Here is a 23,162-nt window from a genome sequence, read left to right on the forward strand (position 1 = left end):
GAATGAAATATATCCAGGAGCTAACTCGAGCTGCTGGAGACGATGCGGGGAAGTGGGCACACTTTCCCACATATGGTGGTCCTGTAATAAAATGTCCACTTACTGGGCTCAAATCGAGCGTAGCATCAATCTTACATTGAACACACAGATATCCCTTTCGGCAACCATGATCTTACTAAACCAAATCCCTAGATTGGAATGTGTCTACCGGAGGAAACTCCTTCAACTGATGTTAACTTGCGCTAGACGCATTGTCCCTCGGTATTGGAAACAAGCTCACCCCCCTACTTATGAACACTGGGTGTCAGAAGTCACACACATACTAGCTTTAGAGAAGAGACATTATTGTTTTATAGGAAAGAGAGATTTTATACTAGATATAATTTTCCTATGGGAACAAAGAACACCATGACTCTACAAAACCGACCCTTTTTCACTGCTAAATACCACAGGCCCCATAATCCTTCGAAGTATGTACTTCATTCTTTGCAAGGATTAACTGCAAAGGATTTACAAGGAACCACACTATAATTTACTATATTATTCTATAATTTTTCTTTACATATTTTTATGTTTGTCCACTTCCTCCTATCCCTTACCGTCACCTGCCCGAACCCCTCTCATACTCCCCCTCAGACCTCCCTCCCCCTTCTCACTTTAAGACACGACAAAGACTCAAGGTAGCTGGAGAATGTTCGCTGATTTATGCTGTCTAATTATTTACCCAGATTACACCTAAAAAAAGACAAGCGCAAGGAAATTACATTATATTGTATTTTACCATGACATTGTGTACACTTGTATATCTGTATTCTTTTATTTTTGCTGTTTATCACCCTACTGATTTCTTTTGCTGCACGCCCTAACCCTCTCCATATCCCTCCTTAAACCTCCTCTCTCCCTCTCGTCCCCTATATTTCCCCCCTCTTGCTACATACCTTTTTACTTTTTACTACTCCCTATTATTATCTGCCCTAACCCTCTCCATACCCGTCCTCTGTCCACCTCTCTTCCTATTACCCAAAGAACTTATTTTTAATTTGCTTTTTGCTTTCCTCAAATAAGGGAAAGAAATGATCACTAAGATATTATAATACCTTACTGTAATTGAAAAACAATTATTGGTTTATGTTTGTTGTTCATTATATGTCTATGTTTTTTCCCAAAAAATCAATAAAAATTATTTAAACAAAAAAAAAATGATTACTGGGATCAAATGGGGAGAGAGGGTCCTGCCAAGAGTTGCACTGTTGTAGCTCATAGACTTACATGCTATGGGGTTTAGGGGATAGCAGTGGAGATAGGAAAGTTAGTTTAGGTTGTAAGCGTTCCTGAATAGTAAAGTCTTCAGGGAACACTTGAAGCTTTTAAAACTAAGGGAGATTCTTGTGGAGCGAGGCAGAGAGTTCCATAAGATGGGAGTCAGTCTTGAGAAATCTTGTAGATGGGAATGTGAGGAGGTAACAATAGAGGAGGAGAGTAGGAGATCATGAGCGGAGTGAAGGGGACGGGAGGGAGAGTATCTGAACACAAGATCTGAGATGTAGGGGGGAGCAGTGCAATTGAGGACTTTGTGTGTCAGAGTGAGAATTTTGTGTTTAATCCTGGAGGCAAGAGGAAGCCAGTGAAGGGATTGGCAGAGAGATGCGGCAGATGAAGAGCGACATGCAAGGAAGATGAGCCTGGCAGAGGCATTCATTATGGATTGTAATGGAGCTAGGTGGCTGCTAGGGAAACCAGAGAGGATAGAGAAGTATTAGTGTCCACTAGGGATGGGCGAATGTGTAAATTTGGTTGGAATGGTGTAGTAACAGAGCGCTAATGGATACACCGTAAGCTGTCTTCCAAAAGTCCCCTAGTGGACTTAAATGGATACAAAATAGATAGTGGATGGAAGCGAGTGCTACAAGCAGAAAGGTTAAGGTGTATTTGGTATAGAATAGCAATAAGGAATTTATTACAATCATATGAAATCAAACACTTAATATTAAAAAACTTTGTGGATCCATGATATACATATAAACAGCTAAAAAGGCAATTAAAAAACAATTAAAAAAGCAATTAGATGTTCACAATGTAGTAGTCACAGCTTGGACCATACTGTGGTGAAGTATACAGATGAAATACTTTGAGATAGCGTACAAAAATGTAACAAATTAAAGATAAATATACAAACTGTAAATGATTGTATAAGTGTTTTTTTAAAAAGTAACTTCAAAGTGAAGGTGAAAAAATAAAGGAGAAAAAATAAACAGTCTCTAGTATAGGAACTAAAATGTGACAAGTGCTAAAAGAGGTTTGGACTTGATGGAATAAATTCAGTATATATGTGTTGTATGTCCAAAATGTCCAAAATTTCCAAAACAGAAGTGAAAATTAATCAATAAAACAGAAGTGAAAATGAATCCATATAAAACCTCAAAATAGATAAAAAATAAAAACAAAAATTGTAAAAAATCCCAAAGGTGAAAAGAAGTAAAATCAATTGATGATAACAGCAATCTCATGATGTGAATATAATAAAATATAATATCCTGAACCTGTAAAAAACAAAAAATAACAATAATGCAATATTTTTTTTTAAAACTTTAGGAATAGTAGAAATAAGCTCACCAGTAGCATGTTCACGTGTTTCGGCCTTTACCAGGCCTTTCTCAAGACTAAACCACTGTGTGTGTGCTAGGAGCTTATATAGGGTAAGCACTAAAATCAATTGTGTCTGTTCGGGCTCCAAAATCATTTGGAACGCCCCCTTCCTGTGTGTACTGGTGTCTCCTGGGTATTTTTTAAAAGACAATTATTTTCCTATATATTATATAATAATGAAGATCATTTGTGGGGTTGATGGTCCCGTATGTAGTTTGAGTTTAATATCATTCAGTATGGGACATCAAATCTGCAATCTCCTAGATTTATTAATCCACTATTTACTTTGCTAATTTTCATCCGTAATTGGCGTGACCTAACTTCTGGTTTCGGGCTTGTGACGTCACTTCCGGTTTTGGCTTGTGGCATTACTTCTGGTTTCGGTATAACCGGATGTTTACTTATGAAATAGACTAACAGCTGTGTATTTATATCTATAGATTGCTTGCTAGATCTATGTTATATAGGTGGATACAGAGTGTATCTATACTTGAAGAATACTAAAATACATATGACATGAATATTACATTGTGTCCACTATCACTTTATTTTGTAATCTGATATATATAAAAATGTCCTATGTGAATCATGTATTTTGAGGTTTCGTCTGCTATCAGTTTAAGTAGTAACCTAATGTGTATAGAATATCGGAGGGGAAATGATTGAAGAGGTTTTATAAAGATATGTATAACTTCTATGTCTACCTATGATGTTCATAGTGAAAAAGATGAAAAGGCAAAAATGAGTTCAATAGTAGCATGTAAAACACCAGATGATGGTGTAACATACAGTTAAGTAAATTCAGCCAAGTTTAATGAAAATATAAAGGAACATACTGTATAAGCAAATAGAATATGCAAACAAGTTATTAAAAAAAAATGTTTTTTTTTTCCCCAAAATCCCTGAAAAAAAAATTCCATTGGGAGTACTAAAAAAAAATAAAAAATTAATTTTTAGTTCATGGGGTCCCAGAGTATATTGTTTTAAAACCCGACTGCCTGTGAGATCCAAGCTAGTCAAAAGATATAGAAAATGGCAATAAAGGGCTATGATCTTAAATGTTAGATCCCAAATAGGATGTCAGAATATAATGTTGGTAGAGACCATTAGTAAATTATTGTTAAGTGCAGCAAGTGGGACAGTCTGAGTGTCAGACAATATAGGTCGAGGTCAGACAATATATACGTAGTGATGTCGCGAACCTAAAATTTTCGGTTCACGAACGGCGGACTCGAACTTCCGGTATTGTTTGCGAACCCGCGAACCACACGAAACGCCATTGAATTCAATAGGCAAGTGAACTTTAAAACCTACAAGGACTCTTTCTGGCCACAATAGTGATGGAAAAGTTGTTTCAAGGGTACTAACACCTGGACTGTCGCATGCTGGAGGGGGATCCCTGGCAAAACTCCCATGGAAAATTACATAGTTTATGCAGAGTCTGCTTTTAAGCCATAATGGGCCTAAATCAACTAACATTCCCAAATTGTTTGCAATAACGTGCTTTAAAACATCAGTTATGATGTCGTATCTATCAGGTAGTGTAAGGGTTACGGCCACATCACAGTGACAGAGCAAACTCCAAGTGTTATGCACCGCAATCAACCGCAAACAGTCCACTTGCACAACCACGAGATAGATAGATTTGATAGATAGATACATAGATAACATAGCTCAATCGATGCAATATACATATGATCGATACACTGTACATAGCTCAATAGATGCAATATACATTCAATCGATACGAATTACATCGATCAATAGATGCAATATACATTTGATAGATAAGAATGTTATCGAATCAAAGATGCAATATACATTTTATAGATACGAATGACATCAACCAAAATATGTAATATACATTTTATAGACACGAATTACATTGATCAATAGATGCAATCTACATTTGTTTTTTTTTTTTTGTTTTTTTTTTTTTAAATTCTTTTATTGAGATATTTCCAAGATATACATAGAGAAACATAAAAGAAACATTCAAATTTACATCCATTGTTACAATAAATGAAAGTTTGTTACAGTTACACATTTAGGCTCGTATCTGTAAGACTCGAGGTTAACTATTACTGTTGGATTAGGTGACAGATGCCAATCAGCCAACACTCAAAATTGAAAGTTATCTATGGGTTAAAATAGTAGTGAAAATAACAAGTGAAGATAACTGAAAGTAACAATGACCTCCTCCAGATTGTTATAGGTTAACTCTACTTTGTCGGTATGATTACATTCTAGGTGTAGAGAAGTTGCGTGTGAAGTTATTGTTCTGTGGTCAATTGGTCAAAGTGTATAAGGGAGTAGATTGCTATTAGGTATTTATATATTCTTCCCATAAGAATGTTATGTTATGAAATTCTTCTGCTCGTTTGGTGCTGGTGTAATGGTATTTTTCCAGCTGGAGATAGTGCGTTACTTTGGATTTCCAAACTTCGGGGGATGGCAGGTTTGTTTTTTTCCAATTGAGTGGGATTAGTCTTTTAGCTGAATTGATCATGATCGCAAGGAGTGTTTGTTTTAATTTGCAGGGGATTTTAGGGAATTTATTGAAGAGAAAAACCCAGGGTGTGAACGGGAGTGGTGTACCCATGACTTTTTCAATCTCTGGTCTGAGGGAGCGCCAAAAAGATGCTGCTATCGGGCAGGTCCACCAGATATGTGCAAAAGTGGCTGGCTCTTTACAATTCCTCCAGCACATGGTGGTTGTGTTGGGAAATAAGTGGTGTAGTCGAACAGGTGTGTAGTACCACCTGCTTAGCAGTTTAATATTCATTTCTAACATCGAAATGGATGATGAGGCTTTTGTCATCTGGTGGAAAATGATAGTCCAGTCTGGTGGGTCTAGAGTGGTTCCTAAGTCCGTTTCCCATTTAGCTACGTATGTAGGGGGTGTCGAGTGGGACGCTTGTGATAGTGTTTTGTATGTTAAGGATAATATTCCTTTCTGTGGGTGAGTCTGAGAGCATATTGTTTCAAAATTCGAGAGTTGTCTTTTAAATTGAGATCTGGAAGGATGTGTCAATAAGTAATGTTTCAATTGTGTGTAAGTATACCAATTTTGGAAGTGCATCCCGAGAATATCACAGGTTGCTTGTTGTGGTTGAATGTCACTATCTTTATATAATAGGTGGTGTGGGATTGAGTTTTGTAGAGAGGGGGTGGGATGGGTTGTGTTAGTTGTTTTTATCAAAAATGAAAACGGTGTATTTTTGCTGACCGGTGTCAGGGGGGAGTATGTGGTGGAGACGGTGGGGTATTTCTTAAGTATTTTGTCCCATTGTCTAAAGGTTTCGTGCACTAGCCTTGGGGTTGTATGTAGTAATTTACGTTGGGCATTTGGAATCCAGCAATTCCCGCACAAGTAGTGCTTATCAGATAGTGATTGCTCTAGTTGGATCCATTCCTTGTTCATATTATGTTTGCACCAATCGGCAATTCGCGTGAGAAAAACTGCCTGTCTATAGCGCAGTAGATTTGGGGCACCGATCCCTCCTAATTCTTTTGGGTGATATAAAGTGGAAGTAGCAATACGGGGTCTTTTGTGCGACCATATGAAGCAGTTTATTTGTTTTTGCAGGGAGAATAGTAGGTGTTCTGGGAGAGGGACTGGGAGAGTTTGTAGATAATATAGGATTTTAGGTAAAATAATAATTTTGATCGCGTTGATTTTCCCTAGCCAGGAGAGAGGTTTACAGTTCCATGAACTGAGGGTGGTTTGAGTAGTTAGATTAAGGGCTTTATAGTTTAGGGAAATTATGGTTTCTATAGACGGTGAAATGTAAGCTCCTAAATATTTAATGGCCTTGGGCTGTATGCGGAAATGATGTCGTTGTTGTATTCTCTCTATTGCATTTGAGTGCAAATGTATGGCTAATAGTTCAGATTTTGAAATGTTAATTTTAAAGTTGGAGTATAATCCATAGGTTTGTAGTGTTTGCAACAAAGGGGGTAGTGATATCTCGGGTTCCTCTAACGTTAAGAAGATATCATCCGCATACAAGGTTATCTTATATGTGGTAGGTCCAATCTCCATTCCACGAATGTTAGCATTATGTCTGACATGTAAGGCTAGCACCTCCATCGCTAGTATAAATAGAAGAGGCGAGAGTGGACAGCCCTGCCTTGTTCCATTTTTAATTTTGAAAGGGGAAGAGATAGAATCATTTAATTTGATTTTGGCCTGTGGGTTATTGTAGAGGGTGAAAATTTTTCCTATGATTTTTTGGGGAAAGCCGAATGCGTGCATAGTTTGTTTCAGAAAAGACCAATCTAGCCTATCAAAGGCCTTTTCTGCATCCATAGCTAGAAATGCCGATGGGATTTTTTGGGTGGTTGCATATTCCATAAGGTCTAGTATTTTGGTGGTGTTGTCCCTGGCTTCTCTAGAGGGTGTGAAACCTGCTTGGTTGATGTGTATGAGTGAGGGTAGGATTAGGTTTATTCTGGTAGCTATGATTTTTGCAAACAGTTTTATGTCAAAGTTCAAGAGGGAGATGGGGCGGAAATTCGCGGGTGTGTCAGGGGGTTTACCCGGTTTCGGAAGTACAACAACTTGGGCTTCCAACATTGAAGATGGGAAGGGGTTGTCATCTGCTACGTCGTTGAACATCGTAGTGAGGTGAGGAGTCAGTATGTCCGAAAAGGTTTTATAGTATTTGGCTGTAAAGCCATCTGGCCCAGGACTTTTTCCAATTTTTAGGGTTTTAATAGCTATCTGAACTTCCTGGGGGGATATTGGTTTGTTAAGTTGATTTTTTTGATCTTCTGTCAGTACTGGTGTTGGGTATTTTGTGATATAATCTATGAGTTTAGCAGAATGATCTATTGTGGGATCTTTTGGGAGGTTGTATAATGAGGTGTAGTATTCATGAAAGGCCTTCAAGATATCTGGGGTAGTTTGAAGTGGGTTTCCTTTGGGGTTTTGTAATTCGTAAATATGGGACTTGAATCTTTTTTTCTTTAATGCTCTAGCTAGGAGTTTACCTGATCTATTGTTTTCAAAATAAAACATGCTGTTGGTTTTCTTTCGCTGAGATTGGTATTCTATGTCCAAAAAGTTGTCTAGTTCTGTTCAGGTTGTTTGGATTTCTGTTAAAATATTAGTATTCGCTGGAGATTTCTTATGCGCGTGTTCTAGCTGTGTGTATTTTGTTGTTAGGTCTTGGTACTTTTTGCGGTAAGTCTGTGTGTAATGGGCCTTTATTTTGATCAGCTCCCCGCGGAGCACTCATTTGTGTGCCTCCCAGATTGTAAAGTTATTTTCAATCGACTGGGAATTTATGGTGAAATATTCTTCAATAAGTCTGGTTAGTTTAGGGACCGCGTCTGGGTGATCTAGAAGGCTGTCATCCATTTTCCACTGGTATGGGGTGAGAGGGGTGAATTTAAGTTGGACAGACGAGTGGTCTGACCAAAAGGTAGGTACTATGTCGCATCTATTTATATGGGAAAGACCGCTCTGGTTTGTAAGGATGTAGTCTAGTCTACTGTTGGATTTGTTGGGGTGGGAAAAGAAGGTGTAGTCTCTCTTCTCACGGTGCATGAATCTCCAAGTGTCATAGAGCTTCATGTCTCTCATTCCCTGCCATATGGTTCTTGAAAGTTTTCGAGGGGTTTGTATGTTTACATTGGTGCTATCGATGGTGGGCTGTAATGGTACATTGAAATCACCAGACAGAAAAATTGGGCCTTTAGCTAAGTCTAACACCTTAGTGAACATAGTGCGAAAAAAGGGGAGCTGGTGGGTATTAGGAGCGTATATATTTATGAGTGTTATGGGTCTTCCGTACAATAGGCCTGTCAGACCCAGAAATCGGCCTTCCCCATCTGCGATCCTTTTGATGATAGCAAATGGGGTAGATTTATGTATTAGAATGCTCACCCCATTTTTTTTATTCGGGCCTGTGCTGTGGAAGTGTGTGGTAAAGTGCTTCCCGAAATATTTGGGTATGTTATGTGATTTAAAATGTGTTTCCTGAAGGAAAAGGATGTCTATGTGTCGCTTTGTCAAATCAGACAGGGCTTTGGATCTCTTAATTGGTGAGTTAAAACCTTTTACGTTTTGAGTCAGGAGGGTCAGTTGAGGAGGTAGGTCACGGGTCATTGTTGGCATTATAGAGTTGTAGGCATTCGTGGTATGATTGAGTGTTGAGGCGTGTATTGGCATGAGGCTCGAGAGTAATATATGTGCTTATGATCATTGTAACAGGTATTAGAATTGCAGTAAACTGAGTATATATCATGTAACAATATAACCATTTTTTCGGAAAGAAAAACATAATAAACAAACAGAACATATTAAACAGATTGAACAAACAAAAGGCTCCCTTCCTAATATAGGTCATTTCTGAGAGCACTTGTGAAGGGGAATACTATTGGCTAACCCTTAAGGTATATACATGGTTGTTTATCCCATTATTTAGAGGTGATCTAAGTTTTGGAAATACAGATACATAGAGAATGTGGCTGTTAGCGGAGCGCATTAGCTCTTAGTGATACTCGGCTAAGCATGCCGGGATAAGAGTTGCCTAGAGTATAAGGCGTACATCCTTAGGTGATAGTTGATTCACTTAGTGTTGGAATAATGGGTTATCTGACCTAGCTATGTGAATGTGCTATGGGTCTAGTAGGGGAATTCAGTGCATTTTTGCCAGGAATATAACATGTATTTGGTTTCCCCAGCGGGGGTATGCAAGGGTTGAGGGTATTCATGGATTGAGAAGGTCAATATCACCTTCTCTAAGTACGTACTGTACATAGTCACCGCTGAGGTGTGTGGTTACATCTCGCCAATATAACAACATTTGACTGGAAGTATAGAACTTTTCTAAACAGTAAACATGTAGACAAACTGCTGTATACTTATCATGGCTTTAGTACAAGAAAAAGGAGGTTTCTCTCAAGTTCAATGGGTTGAGTCTTTGTAGGTATCATGGTTTTGCAATAATGATGTTGGATGTGCCTGGGAGAGTTGTGATTGGTTAGAATTTTGGCTTTGTCTGTCAGTAGCCATCTTTTCAGGTGTAGGTGTGTCTTTATTTCTTGATGTTGAGGGACCAGATTTAGGCTGTATATCAGAGTCAGATGGGAAGTCTATCCCCAATGATTTGCAAAAAGAGTCAGTTTCTTCCGGGGTTCTGCATGTCAATCGAGTGTTGTTTCTGAGTACCCAGACTTGGGTTGGGAAGCCCCATCTGTATGGGATTTTCTTGTTGCGCAGGAGTGTTGTTAAGGAGCTAAACTCTTTTCTACGTTGTAGTGTTTGCGTAGCCAGGTATTGGTAAAATTGGAGGACATTGCCACGAAATCTTATTGGCTGCAACTTTCTTGATTGGTTCAGGAGCATTTCCTTTTCAAGGAAATTTTTAAAGCGAATAATAATATCTCTCGGAGGTGCTGTGTCCGGAGGTTTTGGCCTAAGAGACCTATGGGCCCGTACCCATTGAATGTCCGTGGTACATGCAGATTCTTTTATTTGCTGAAATAAAGACTGAAGATAAACTGGAAAGTCGCGGGGGAGAACACTCTCAGGAACTCCTCTGATTCTTATGTTTTTACGGCGACTCCTATTCTCCAGGTCTTCTAATTTTTCCTCCTTTATCTCATCTTGGTTAGTTTCCAGAGAATCTACTTGGAGCCCTATGGTATGGATGTCTTGTTTCATCCCTGCTAATTCTTCTCTAATACACGTGCGGACAATGTCCGCGATGTCTTGCTTAGATGGTAAGCCTTGAAGAATGGTTGAAGTGAAGTTGGTGTCTTCGCCTTGTGGGGTAGGTGAATTGGGGGATTGGTGATCCATAGACAGTCTCTTGTCTCTCGCCTCCATTGTGTCTGTTGCTTGCATATAGGAAGAGATGGTAGCTGTTTTCACTGCAGGCGCTTTTAGGGGTTTATCGTGCTTTAGCCTTCTAGATGCCATTGTGACCCGTTTCAGGAAGAGCAGACCGCACAAAATCGCTTTGGGTATAACCTCAGGGTTCTGTCTCAGATCTCTGGTGGTCAGTTGTGCTGCCAGAGAAGGTTCTGTGAGTTCACGCTAGATGAAGCTACAGAGTGCTGATTCCACTATCTGGTGTTTTTTTACAGTGCACTGCAAGGATATTAAGTTTAGTAGCAGCTTTTTGGTGCAATGTGTAACCCCCTGCTTTGAAGATGCGGTGTAATGGGAAACACTATGAAACCTGAATGCGTTATGATTTTTTTCTCCTCTACAGTTCCCACTATACACCAATCATGTGATTATGTAACTGTCAGTGGTAAAGCACAGAGGATCTTGTCAGCCTAAACACCCTGGTGTGATTGGATACTGTGAGCTGGTTTAATGTTGTGCCCTTTATCACATGAATAAGTTTCCAGCTCCCCCAGCAACGTTGTTATTTTTCCTTATAGGTGTTTTGTTTAATTTATGTATATAGGGTTGTATTTTGTATTTTTATTGTTATGGCCTCAGCAAGTAACCTGAGTGATAAAGTCCAAGACTATTTTATGTGTGGTGCCGGAGACTTCCCATGGGGTGTTGTTACTGAGCTCTGTTGTCAGCTGGCAAGTATGGCACAGCTGAGTACTGTGGCCACAATGGCGGTCGGTGCACTTCCGGGAAGACACTTGAGGATTCGGCAAATTCAGCTCTAGGCTTCTGTCACCCCTTAATGCTTTCCCCAGGTGAACTTTGGTGTATTATAGTGTTGGGGGAATAATGCTAGTATCTGTAGCGGTTGCGGTGTTTGTGGTACTTTTGATGACTGAGGCTGTCAGCCGCAATGGCGGCTGGAGCACTTCCGGAGCAGCCTGATCGTTGTTTATGGCAGCCGCGGTGTGGAGAAGGATGAGCTCCTAACAAGGTTGTCGGGTATAGTCTTGTGACACTTGGCTTCGCGTTGGTCTCTGGGACACAGTCGGCTTGCTCCAGCTGATGTTTTACTTCTCCCGGCCGGGCATAATACAGTGCAGGTTTTAGCAGCTCCTTTTCTTTATGACCGCTTATGTGATTAAGCGGTATTTGGCATCTCTGGTTTGTCGGTAGTTAGTGCGGCCACATCTAGTTCAGATTAGGTAGAAACAAAATGGGATTTTTAACATTTTAAAGGTTGCCAACTCGGAGCTCCGGATTTACGCTGCACTCATGGCAGCAGCCGGCTCCGCCCCCGATGCAATCTACATTTGATCGATACGTTTGATAGTTCGATCGATTTGATATATAAATAAATGGATTTGAAATATATATAATTTCCCTGACAGAGTATAACAATAAGACATGCGGTCTGTGACCCGTGGTGTGTTAAGTAGTACTATTCTTAACATTTTACTACAACCTGTTACTCCCCTTATCAGATGAGGTCTATATGGCCTTCATTTGTGGAACTGGGAGATGGAAGAAGATGATTGTTCTGTCCTCCTACTTCAAATTTGTCAGAAACACAAGTGGCTGTCTCAAAACATCCCGGACAGAAGATAGATTGATAGATAGGATAGATAGATAAATATACATAGATTGATAGTTAGATAGAATCGATAGAAGAGAAATAGATAGATTTGTTAGATATATAATTACCCTGATAAAGTCTAATAATTAAACATGCGTTCTTGGACCCACCTAGGTTGTGTTAAGTAGTACTATTCTTCGCACTTTCAGCCCTGTAACTCCTCCTATTGGTGGAGGTCTATATGGTGGTTATGATTACCCTGACAAAGTATAACAACAAGACACGCGGTCTGGGACCCATGGTAATTTTGTTGTGTTAAGTAAAACTTTTCTTATCACTTGAATCCATCTTACCCCCCCATTTTGTTGGAGCTCTATATGGCCTGCATGATTAGCCTGACAAAGTATAATAATAAAACATCTGGTCTTGGACCCATGGTAATTAGGTTCTGTTTAAGTAGTACTATTCTTATAACTGTAATCCCTGTTACTCCCCCTATCAAGGGAGGTTTATATGGCCTGCATGATTACCCTGACAAAGTATAACATAAAGACACACGGTGTTGGACCCATGATAACTAGCTTGTGTTAATTAGTACTTTTCTTAGCACTTTAATCCCTGTTCCCCCCCCCCCCTATCGGGGGTGTTCTATATGGCCTGCCTGATTACCCTGAAAAAATATAATAATAAGACATGCAGTCTGGTACCCATTTTAACTAGGTTGTGTTTTAAGTACTACCATTCTTAGCACTTTAATCTCTGTAACTCCCCCTATTTGGTGAGGTCTATATGGCCTGGATGATTACCTATACAAAATATAATAATAAGACATCTGCTCTTGGTCTGCGACCCATGGTAACTATGTTGTGTTAATTAGTAATGTCCTTCGCATTTTAATAGCTGTTACTCATACTCACCCTATCGGTGGAGTTCTATATGGCCTGCATGATTACCCTTACAAAATATAATAACCAAACATATGCTCTGGGACCCATGGTAAGTAGGTTGTGTTAAGTAGTACTGTTCTTTTCAGTTTAATACCTGTTACAACACCAAATGGTGGCAGGTCTATCTGGCCTTCATGATTAGCTGCACCCAAACCCAAAAAAAAGCTAAGTGGTCTTAGACTAACACCTATGGCTAACTCGGTTGTTTCAATTAGTACTATTCTTAGCACTTTCATCCCTGTTACGGGTGGTCTACATGGCCATCATGATTAGCCGAACAAAATACTACAATCCAACCTTTGCTCAGTCTTCATAGGCCCTTCATTGGCTGTATTTTGATAGAACAGTTCTTATTATTTTTATAGCTGATATAACACTGAATGGTGGCAGCTCTATATGGCCTGCATGATTAGCCGCACCCAATACAAAAGTAAATCCAAGCGGTCTTGGATTAACACCCATGGCTAACTCTGTTGTTTCAAGTAGTACTATTCTTAGCACTTTCATCTCATCATCCCTGTTACTTCCAGGACTCTCGGTGGTGGTCTACATGGCCATCATGATTAGCCTCCATCATGATTAGCCTAACCAAATACTACAATCCAACCTTGGCTCAGTCTTCATAAGGCCCTTCATTGGCTGTATTTTGTTAGTACTGTTCTTATTAGTTTAATACCTGATACAACACCGAATGTTGGCAGCTCTATATGGCCTGCATGAATAGCCGCACCCAAAGCCAAAAAAAAGCCAAGCAGTCTTGCACTAACACCCATGGCTAACGCTGTTGTTTCAAGTTCTACTATTCTTAGCTCTTTTATCTCATCCCTGTTACTTCCAGGACTCTCAGTGGTCTACATGGCCATCATGATTAGCCAAACAAAATACTACAATCCAACCTTTGCTCAGTCTTCATAGGCCCTTCATTGGCTGTATTTTGATAGTACAGTTCTTATTATTTTTATAGCTGATACAACACTGAATGGTGGCAGCTCTATATGGCCTGCATGATTAGCCGCACTCAATACAAAAGTAAATCCAGGCGGTCTTGGATTAACACCCATGGCTAACTCTGTTGTTTCAAGTACTACTATTCTTAGCACTTTCATCTCATCATCCCTGTTACTTCCAGGACTCTCGGTGGTTGTCTACATGGCCATCATGATTAGCCTCCATCATGATTAGCCTAACCAAATACTACAATCCAACCTTGGCTCAGTCTTCATAAGGCCCTTCATTGGCTGTATTTTGGTAGTACTGTTCTTATTAGTTTAATACCTGATACAACACCGAATGGTGGCAGCTCTATATGGCCTGCATGAATAGCCGCACCCAAAGCCAAAAAAAAGCCAAGCGGTCTTGCACTAACACCCATGGCTAACTCTGTTGTTTCAAGTTCTACTATTCTTAGCTCTTTCATCTCATCCCTGTTACTTCCAGGACTCTCAGTGGTGGTGGTCTACATGGCCATCATGATTACCCTCACCAAAATATAACAACAATACGTGCGTGCAGGGAACCATGGTAAGGTTACTTCCTTTCGCAAAATCGAGTATAACAGTTGCAGGCAGAGGTTCTGACCCTGCATTATGGCTGCACCTCTCCCTAAAAAAAGAGGCATGCGTTACAGAGTCTGTGGGCATGTATGCAAAGAGCTGGCTTGTCTAAAAAGAGGAGCAAGGCTGTACAGGTTGTTCTCCTTCAGCCATTTTATACGCTGTCCCACGGCCACGACCCTCAACAACCACAATAGAATGAAACACCACATATGCCATCCTTTTGAACAACAGAGTACAGGTATGGCATTGATTTTAGTTACACAGCAATATTTATTATGAACCGTGAAATTGAAAACAAAAACATGATTGGACACCCAGTACAGTACAGGTCGTTCTCCTTCGGCCTTTTTGGAATAGTGTTCCGGACCCCCAACAAAAACAACAGCAGGAAAGAGGACATATGGCATCCTTTTGAACAATAGATGACAGGTAAGGCATAGATTTTACAAAGCCATAGATAATTTTTTTGCAACTGTGAAATAAAAAAAAACATTGATTGGACACCCAGCACACTTCTTTATCCTTAGGCCTTTTTATAAGAGGCTCCCGGAGCCTCAACAGAAACAACAGCATGCAAGAGGACATATGGCATCCTTGTGAACAATTGATTACAGTTAAGACATTGATTTTAGAATCCCAGAGATCATTTATATGACCCGGGAAATAGAAAAAAACATTGATTGGACACCCAGTACACTTCTTTATCCTTAGGCATTTTTATAAGAGGGTCCAGGACCCTCAAACAAAATACCTGCAGGAAAAAGAACATATGGCATCCTTTTAAACAATAGAGTACTGGTACGGCACTGATTTTAGAAACCCACAGATAATTGTTTGGAAAAGTCAAATAGCCCCAAAAAACATGCTTGGACTCCCACTCCAGGTCGTTCTCCTTCAGCCTTTTTATAAGAGGGTCCAGCACCCTCAACAGAAACAACTGCAGGAAACACCACCACATATGCCATCCTTTTGCACAAGCGAGTACAGGTATGGCATCCATTTTAGAAACCCAGAGATAATTGAGAGGAACCAGGAACATTTTTCTAAAAATTTGATGGGGCACCCATTACAGGTCGTTCTCCTTCAGCCTTTTTTTTTTTTTCTATTTTAATTCTTTATTAAGGTATTTTACATGTTACAACAAAGTTAATTTGCATTACATCATGTGCATCCAGATATGTTCTCAAGTACAAAGAGTGTAACTCACGTTGTTAACAATGTAATTCTATTATAGAACTAATATAACCTAACATTCTAATCTATATCAACCTTGTATCACGGCAGTATCAAAGAGTCATGTACATTTTATGGTAATAATTCTCTCCTGTAAATCAACTTAATAATACTCAGTCCCTACTTGTACCTTTTTACAAGAACCAGGTAAACAAATTCAGCATATAAAACATTGTACATTACATCAAATCCTACTCATACAATGCATCTCCTCTTATTAATGGGTGGTACCTATATATGAGTCCCAGAAAAATAACATGTCATAATACTTTGGTAACAGATTGGTTTTAAGAAAAGTGTATCTCTCCAAAGTTAGGATGTTATGTACTTTTGATCTCCAGATTTCTACCAAGGGAGTCATCTTGGATTTCCAGTTAGATGCTATCAGCATTTTTGCTGCATTAAATAAAATATGTGCTAGGGATTTCTTTATTGAACAACGGATTTCACTAAAAGTGTTGAACAGGCATAACCTTGCATCTACTGGAAGATTGCTCGACAGAACTATATTAATTTCCTGTACTATAAATTTCCAAAAATCTTGAATAATTTGGCAAGACCACCAGATGTGACCCATTGTTCCCAGTTCTAGATTACACCTCCAGCATCTATCTGATGCTGTGCTGAACATGTGTTTAAGCCTACAAGGTGTAAGATACCACCTCATCATAACCTTATAATTGGTTTCCAACCCCAGGGTGGAATGGGCAGAGTGAGCAATATTATAAAAAATAGCTGGCCAATCCTTAGCGTTAAGCCCACCCTCTAGGTCTTTCTCCTATGCCTTTGTATAAGTGTGTGGTTTTGGGGATGTGGCTTTCATAAGTAGTGTATAGATTTGTGAGATAAATCCTCTCGTCTGGAAATTTGTGTAGCACATTTTCTCATATATAGTGAGTGGTCTAAAAAATGTATCGCGTTCTTTATGAGTACTGAGGTAGTGATTGACTTGATGGTATCTTAACCAGGAAATAAAAATACCTCCTAATTCCTTTTCCATATCTGATTTAGGTTTCAGTTTATTGCCACAGACTACTGAGGCAATGGGTATCACTCTATTTATAGAAAGGTCTGTCACCTGGGTGAATAAATATCCGAGTGGGAGATTTGGATTAGCTAGGATTGGGGTAAGAGGTGAGAATCTGCTTGAAATCTCCTCATTTAGAGTGCACACAGCCTTCCAGTCACAAACCGTGTTGTATACTATCTGCATCTACTCTCCTTGTTCAAAATAAGAGGAGTTGGGTAACCAGCATGCTCCGCCTAATTGCTGGCTTCCAGTGATATCATGTTCAATTTGTATCCAATTTTTAAAGTTATCTTCATCAAATCTACACCATTCCACTATTCTCTGCAATGATATTGCTTTTTTTATATAACAGGAGATTTGGGACCCCTAGGCCTCCCATGGTTTTTGGGGTATACATAGTTGCTTTGTTTATCCTTGAGGGTTTATTCCTCAATATGTATTTATTTATAATATTTTGTAATTTGTTTATGAAGCTTTCAGTGTGTGGAAGTGGGATCGTCTGAAGTATATATAGGATCTTTGGCAGGATCACCATCTTAGTAGCATGAATCCTGCCTATCCATGAAGTGTTTTTGAAATTCCATGAGGAAGTAAGCCTAGAATTTTCCATGACAAGTTTTGAATAATTCATTGATCTTAAGGTTATAATATCAGGTGTTATATTAATGCCTAAATACTTAATAGCTTTAAGTTGGACCTTGAAATTGCAAGTGTATCTAAGATTGTTTAATGTGTGGTCATTAATATTAATGGGGAGGATATCTGACTTGGCCATGTTTACAAGGAAATTTGATAATTCTCCATATTCTCTAAGTTCTTTCTGGACATTCATAATAGACTTAGTAGGGGATGTTAGGGACATAAGAATGTCATCCGCAAACATAGATAATTTATGCTCTTTATGCTTAATCTGTATGCCTGCTATATCTCTATTATGTCTTATCTTGGCTGCCAAGACCTCCAGGGAGAGAACAAACAGGAGGAGCAATAGAGGACATCCCTGTCTGGTTCCGTTTCTTATTGCAAATTGCTCAGATAGAGTGCCGTTGATACGTAGCTGTGCTGAGGGAAAGGTGTATAGTGCCATAATTTGTTTTATAAATAAGGGATGGAAATTAAATTTATGTAGCGTTGCTTCTAAAAAGGACCAATCCAGCCTATCAAAAGCCTTTTCGGCATCTGTTGATAGTAGTATCATAGAGATCTTGTGCTTATTCACGTACTCTAGAATATCTATAATTTTAATCGTGTTATCTTTTGACTCTCTTTTCGGCACAAAGCCAACTTGATCGGGAGAAATCAATTTGGGTAGTATTTTATTCAACCTGTTGGACAGTATTTTGGCGTATATCTTTAAGTCTATATTAAGAAGGGATATGGGCCTATAATTCGCTGGCTGGTCTTGTTTCTTCCCTGGTTTGGGAATAACTGTTATGGCTGCTTGAAGCATAGTATCTGGGAATGTGCCTGTGTCTTCTATCTGATGGAATGTATTTAACATGTGGGGGAGAAGGGTGTCTTGATATAATTTATAATATAGGCCTGTAAACCCGTCTGGGCCTGGAGCTTTCTCAGGCTTAAGTGTTTTAATTGTTTCCTGTATTTCAGACTGTAGAATTGATGAGCTTAAACAATTTTTTTCTTCCTCTGAGAGTTGTGGTAGTTGAACCTTATCTAAATATTTAGAGCACTGTATTGAATGATGTGTTTGTGTTCTACTAGGATATAGATTGTATAGAGAATGAAAGTAGTTTTTAAAAGTTTCTGCTATTTGTTTTGTGTCTTCTGCTGTTTTACCGTTTGGTAATTTTATTGAGTGAATATAGTGTTTAGTTTGCTTAGTTTTGAGCAGTCTTGCTAGCTGCCTACCCGGTTTATTGGCCTCAGCATAATATCGTTGTTTCAGTTTGAGAGCAGTGGATTGTGCTATATTGTGTAAATGTGTTTGCATTTTAGTTCTGTAAAATTCCAGTTGTTCTCGGATTTTAATATCCGTGGGGTGTAATTTATGGAGGTAGTCTAGCTGGGTTAGTTCCTTAGATATATGTGTGTATTCCTCTCTGAGAGCTTTTTTTCTGCGTGCCCTAGCTTTTATGAGAATTCCCCTTATATAACTCTTATGTGTTTCCCATATTGTGGTGTGTGCCATATCTTCTTGTACGTTATTACGGAAGAATTCTACTAATTCCGCTTCAATTGATTTACTAATTTCAGGGTCTAGAAGGAGTGTATTCTCTAGTCTCCATTCGAAATCCCTAATTGGTGCGGTTGACCAGACAATGTTACTTTTCATCATAGAATGATCCGACCAGGCCGTGTGTAGAATCTTTATATCTGTGACTTGTGAAAGTGTGAGGTGGTCTACTAAAATAAAGTCAATTCTTGAGTAAGTTTTATTGGGGGCTGAGAAAAATGTATAATCTCTTTTATCAGGATTGAATACTCTCCATGTATCATGCAAACCAAAGGTCCTCAGGAGAGACCAGACTGTTTTGAGAGGCTTTTTAGGTATTTGTATGTTTTTATTAGAGCTATCTATTTTGGGATTGAGAGGGATGTTGAAATCTCCTAATACAATTAGTTGACCCACCAAAATGTCCTGGATCAGCGGGGTTATAGATTTGAAAAAATTGGATTGATTTTGGTTTGGGGCATAGATATTTACTATTGTGGTTGGTTTATTATAAATCAGCCCACTGATCGCAATAAATCTCCCTTCTTTGTCTTTACTTTGATTTATTAGTTTAAAGGGAATTGATCTATGTAGTAATATGCTAACTCCGTTGACTTTTTTCTTTGGATGGGCACTAAAAAAATGTAGGGGGTAATTATTGTGGAAGTATCGTGGTACATTACCTCTTTTAAAATGTGTTTCTTGTAGACCAAGTATTTCTCCTTTTTTGTTTAACATATCTCTAAATGCTGAGGATCTTTTATTGGGACCATTAAACCCCTTTACATTCTGTGATATTAAACATATTTTGGTGCCACTCATTGATGTGTTTGATTATACTGTGAAGCTGGTGTACATTATTTCTGTCAAAAACATTTTGATGGAGTCTGCCGTGATACTTAACAACTAAACAAATATAACAATCATTATAATTACGAAAAATTATTACTAAGTTTGGGGATGAACATAAAATAAGAACTGTTTCTACAAGCATGTTCAAAGTTATTTTATATTCTGATGTATGTTTCAATAAAGCAGTTCATATACATATATCAGTGTCTTACCCTTCACGGAGGGATGTGGTAGACTGTTCCAAGCCTCTCATTCTGAACCTGTAAAATAATTATAGACTCCCTTACCTATCAAGTCCAGAATACAGTCTTGAGGGAGACTAGAAAGAAAAAAGGTTAGTAGGAATTACATAGCTTTAATGTCTAAGTAGTCTCTCCTGCTTTGGATACTCTCTCTGGGGATTTTACTGTTTTGTTGTTCCTTTTAGAGGGGACTCTCTGCCACTCTGGTCTCTGTGGCAAGGGCTTGCCGCTTTGCATTTGTTCTCTTACTTGTGGGTTATTGGTGTCAGGGAGTATTGGTGGTTCTATGTGAAGCTCCTTGCATATTGCTGTAATGTTGTCCGGGTTGTCACATATAAGGCGTCTGCCTTTCCATTGGAGTTGAAGGTTAAATGGATGACCCCACCTGTATGGTATATTATGTTGATGAAGTATGTTCGTGAGGGGTCGCAAGTCTCTTCTTTTTTGAAGTGTCCTCAATGAAAGGTCTTCAAATAGTTGTACTTCTACACCTTTGAACTTTATAGGTTGTTTAGATCTGGCTTTTTTCATCAGAGATTCTTTGATAGAATAGCTGGTGACTCTCACTATTACGTCTCTTGGTGGCTGATTATCTGATGGCCTCGATCTAAGCGCTCTGTGCACTCTATCTAGCGCAAAGGTTGAGTCATCTTCTTCATCTGCCAAATAGGCAAACAGGCCCTGGACATACGATTCTAAGGTCTGGGGAGACACCTCTTCAGGTATTCCCCTTATCCTGATATTGTGACGACGACTCCGATTCTCTAAGTCGTCTATTTTGTTTTCAAGCTGTAAAATCGTAACGTCCTGCTGTGATATTCTGTGTTCATGGCAGGTGACCGTCTTATGTTGTGTCGCTATATGTTCTTCTACATTAGCTACTCTTTCCCCTACTTCATTTAGATCCTTTTTGATATCCGCTATCTCTTCGCGAATGCACTCTCTCATTTGTTGTATCAAAGGAGAAAAGTCCTTTTTAGATGGTAGGGAGTCGAAGAGAGCTTTAGGTATTGCAATCGTTTGACCTGAGTCTTCTTGCTCTGACTCTGAGGATACTGACTCTCTCCTTAATCTAGTGTCAGATTCTGGTGAGATTGAGGCCTGTGAGGACTCCAAACACTTGAAAAACTTGTTTACTGATGGCGTCATATTTGCTTTTTTTTTGCAGGATTATCTTCCTTATTGCCTTTTTTCTTTGGAGACATATTAGATAATCTTTTTGACATCGGTGATTAAAATTGCTGTAAATTCTGAGAGGTATTAGGTGTAAGCTTGTCAGCTCCCCTGGTACAGAGTACGTATGCAAGTTGTTGTATGTGGCAAACAGCCGACCTCAAGGCAGTCCAGAGTATTTCTAAATAAAAGTCATCCAGCCTTATCCAGATAGTAAAGATTATTCTGCTATCATATCTGTCTGTGGAAGGTGTCAGGGGGCTGTCCTAAAAAGACCCGCTAACTAGGCCCAATATCGTGTTAAATGCGCAGTATTCAATATGACAGAATTTTCTTTTATTTATGACAGGTATGCTTCCAGCTTTGGTTTCTTTCAACTTTTATATTTAACCTCACTTTTTTTTTTTTTTTTGTCAACAACAACCTTTTTGTATGCAAAATGGGCCTTCTTCCTGTCTCCTCCACACCGTTGTGCCACTTGGAACATCCAAACAAAATCTTTTATCATGAAAGTCCCCGTATATGCTACCCTCAGGTATTCTTAAGGTAATGATCACTTTTGTTAGTGTTTTTAGTCGGGGGAACCGCATAAAACCAAGTTACTCACTATTCTGCGCTTGGATGCTGCTGCCCGTCATCTCCGGTGAGTCCTCAGGGAGGTCCGGTCTAACGGCTGGTTTTATACCGATGTCGGGTCAGCCTGCTTTTCCATCGGAGTGTTTGATCTCCGACTTGTATGTATCTCCGTGTGTAAGCTGGGATGTGAGGTAGCCGTGAGCTCGCGGCTGCATGTCAGAGCGTCGGCCTCCTCTTTTAATGGCGCTGCTGTTACTGTGTTGTCCGCTTAGCCTCGCTGAGTGAGTGTGGTTAGCATTCGGCTTTAAAACAGTCTGAGTAGGCTTAAAAAATCTGTTGCTTACATCAGAACATTTTGTATTTTGTTCTTTGTCAAAACGGAGCTCACACAAGTGCAGCCATCTCGGATGAGCGCTGGCTCCGCCCCCTCCTTCAGCCTTTTTATACCATGGGCCACGACCCGCAACAGGCACAACAGCATGAAACACCACATATGCCACCCTTTTGCACAATAGAGTACAGGTATAGCATAGATGGAACACAGAGATAATTTAGAGCAACCAAGAGACGGATAAAGATGCTTGGTCAGTCCTCCTCCTTCAAATTTGTGGCATTTTGCATTCAATTTAATGGTCCACCAGATATGAGTGGTGTGCTAAGTTGTACAATTCGTAACAGTTTAATCACTAGTGTTATGTGCCTTATTTTTTTTATTTGAGTTTTGTACCCACAGAGCTGCAGCAGAGGCCAGAAAAATTAGGAATGTACAAATGACTGAAAAATTGGGGTATTGTTGTAGCAACTGCTGTAGCAGCGGCCAGAAAAATTGATGTTTGTAAAACATTTATAAAGTGCCCTAAAAGCTTGTGGCTTGAACACTAGTTGTTGGCAGATAAGTCAAGCAAGTCCTCCGGCTTTATAAAAAAAAAAGAAGGCCAGCCTGTGTACCAGTTGTAGCCCAAGCCAGCTCATCTCATCATCAGGCCTTTTTTATTCAAATGTATCGCCCAATATCAGTCCCTTCAGGATCCAGCCCTCATTCATTTTTATAAAAGTGAGATAGTCAAGGCTTTTTTGACCTAGACGACTTCTCTTCTCAGTGACAAAACCTCCTGCTGCACTGAAAGTCCTTTTGGACAGGACACTTGAAGCGGGGCAGGCCAGAAGTTCCATTGCAAATTGGGATAGCTCAGGCCACAAGTCCAGCCTGCACACCCAGTAGTCAAGGGGTCCATCGCTCCTGAGAGTGTCGAGATCCACAGTTAAAGCTAGGTAGTCTGCTACCTGTCGGTTGAGT

This window comes from Bombina bombina, chromosome 6 (assembly GCF_027579735.1).
Source record: "Bombina bombina isolate aBomBom1 chromosome 6, aBomBom1.pri, whole genome shotgun sequence".
NCBI lineage: Eukaryota > Metazoa > Chordata > Amphibia > Anura > Bombinatoridae > Bombina > Bombina bombina.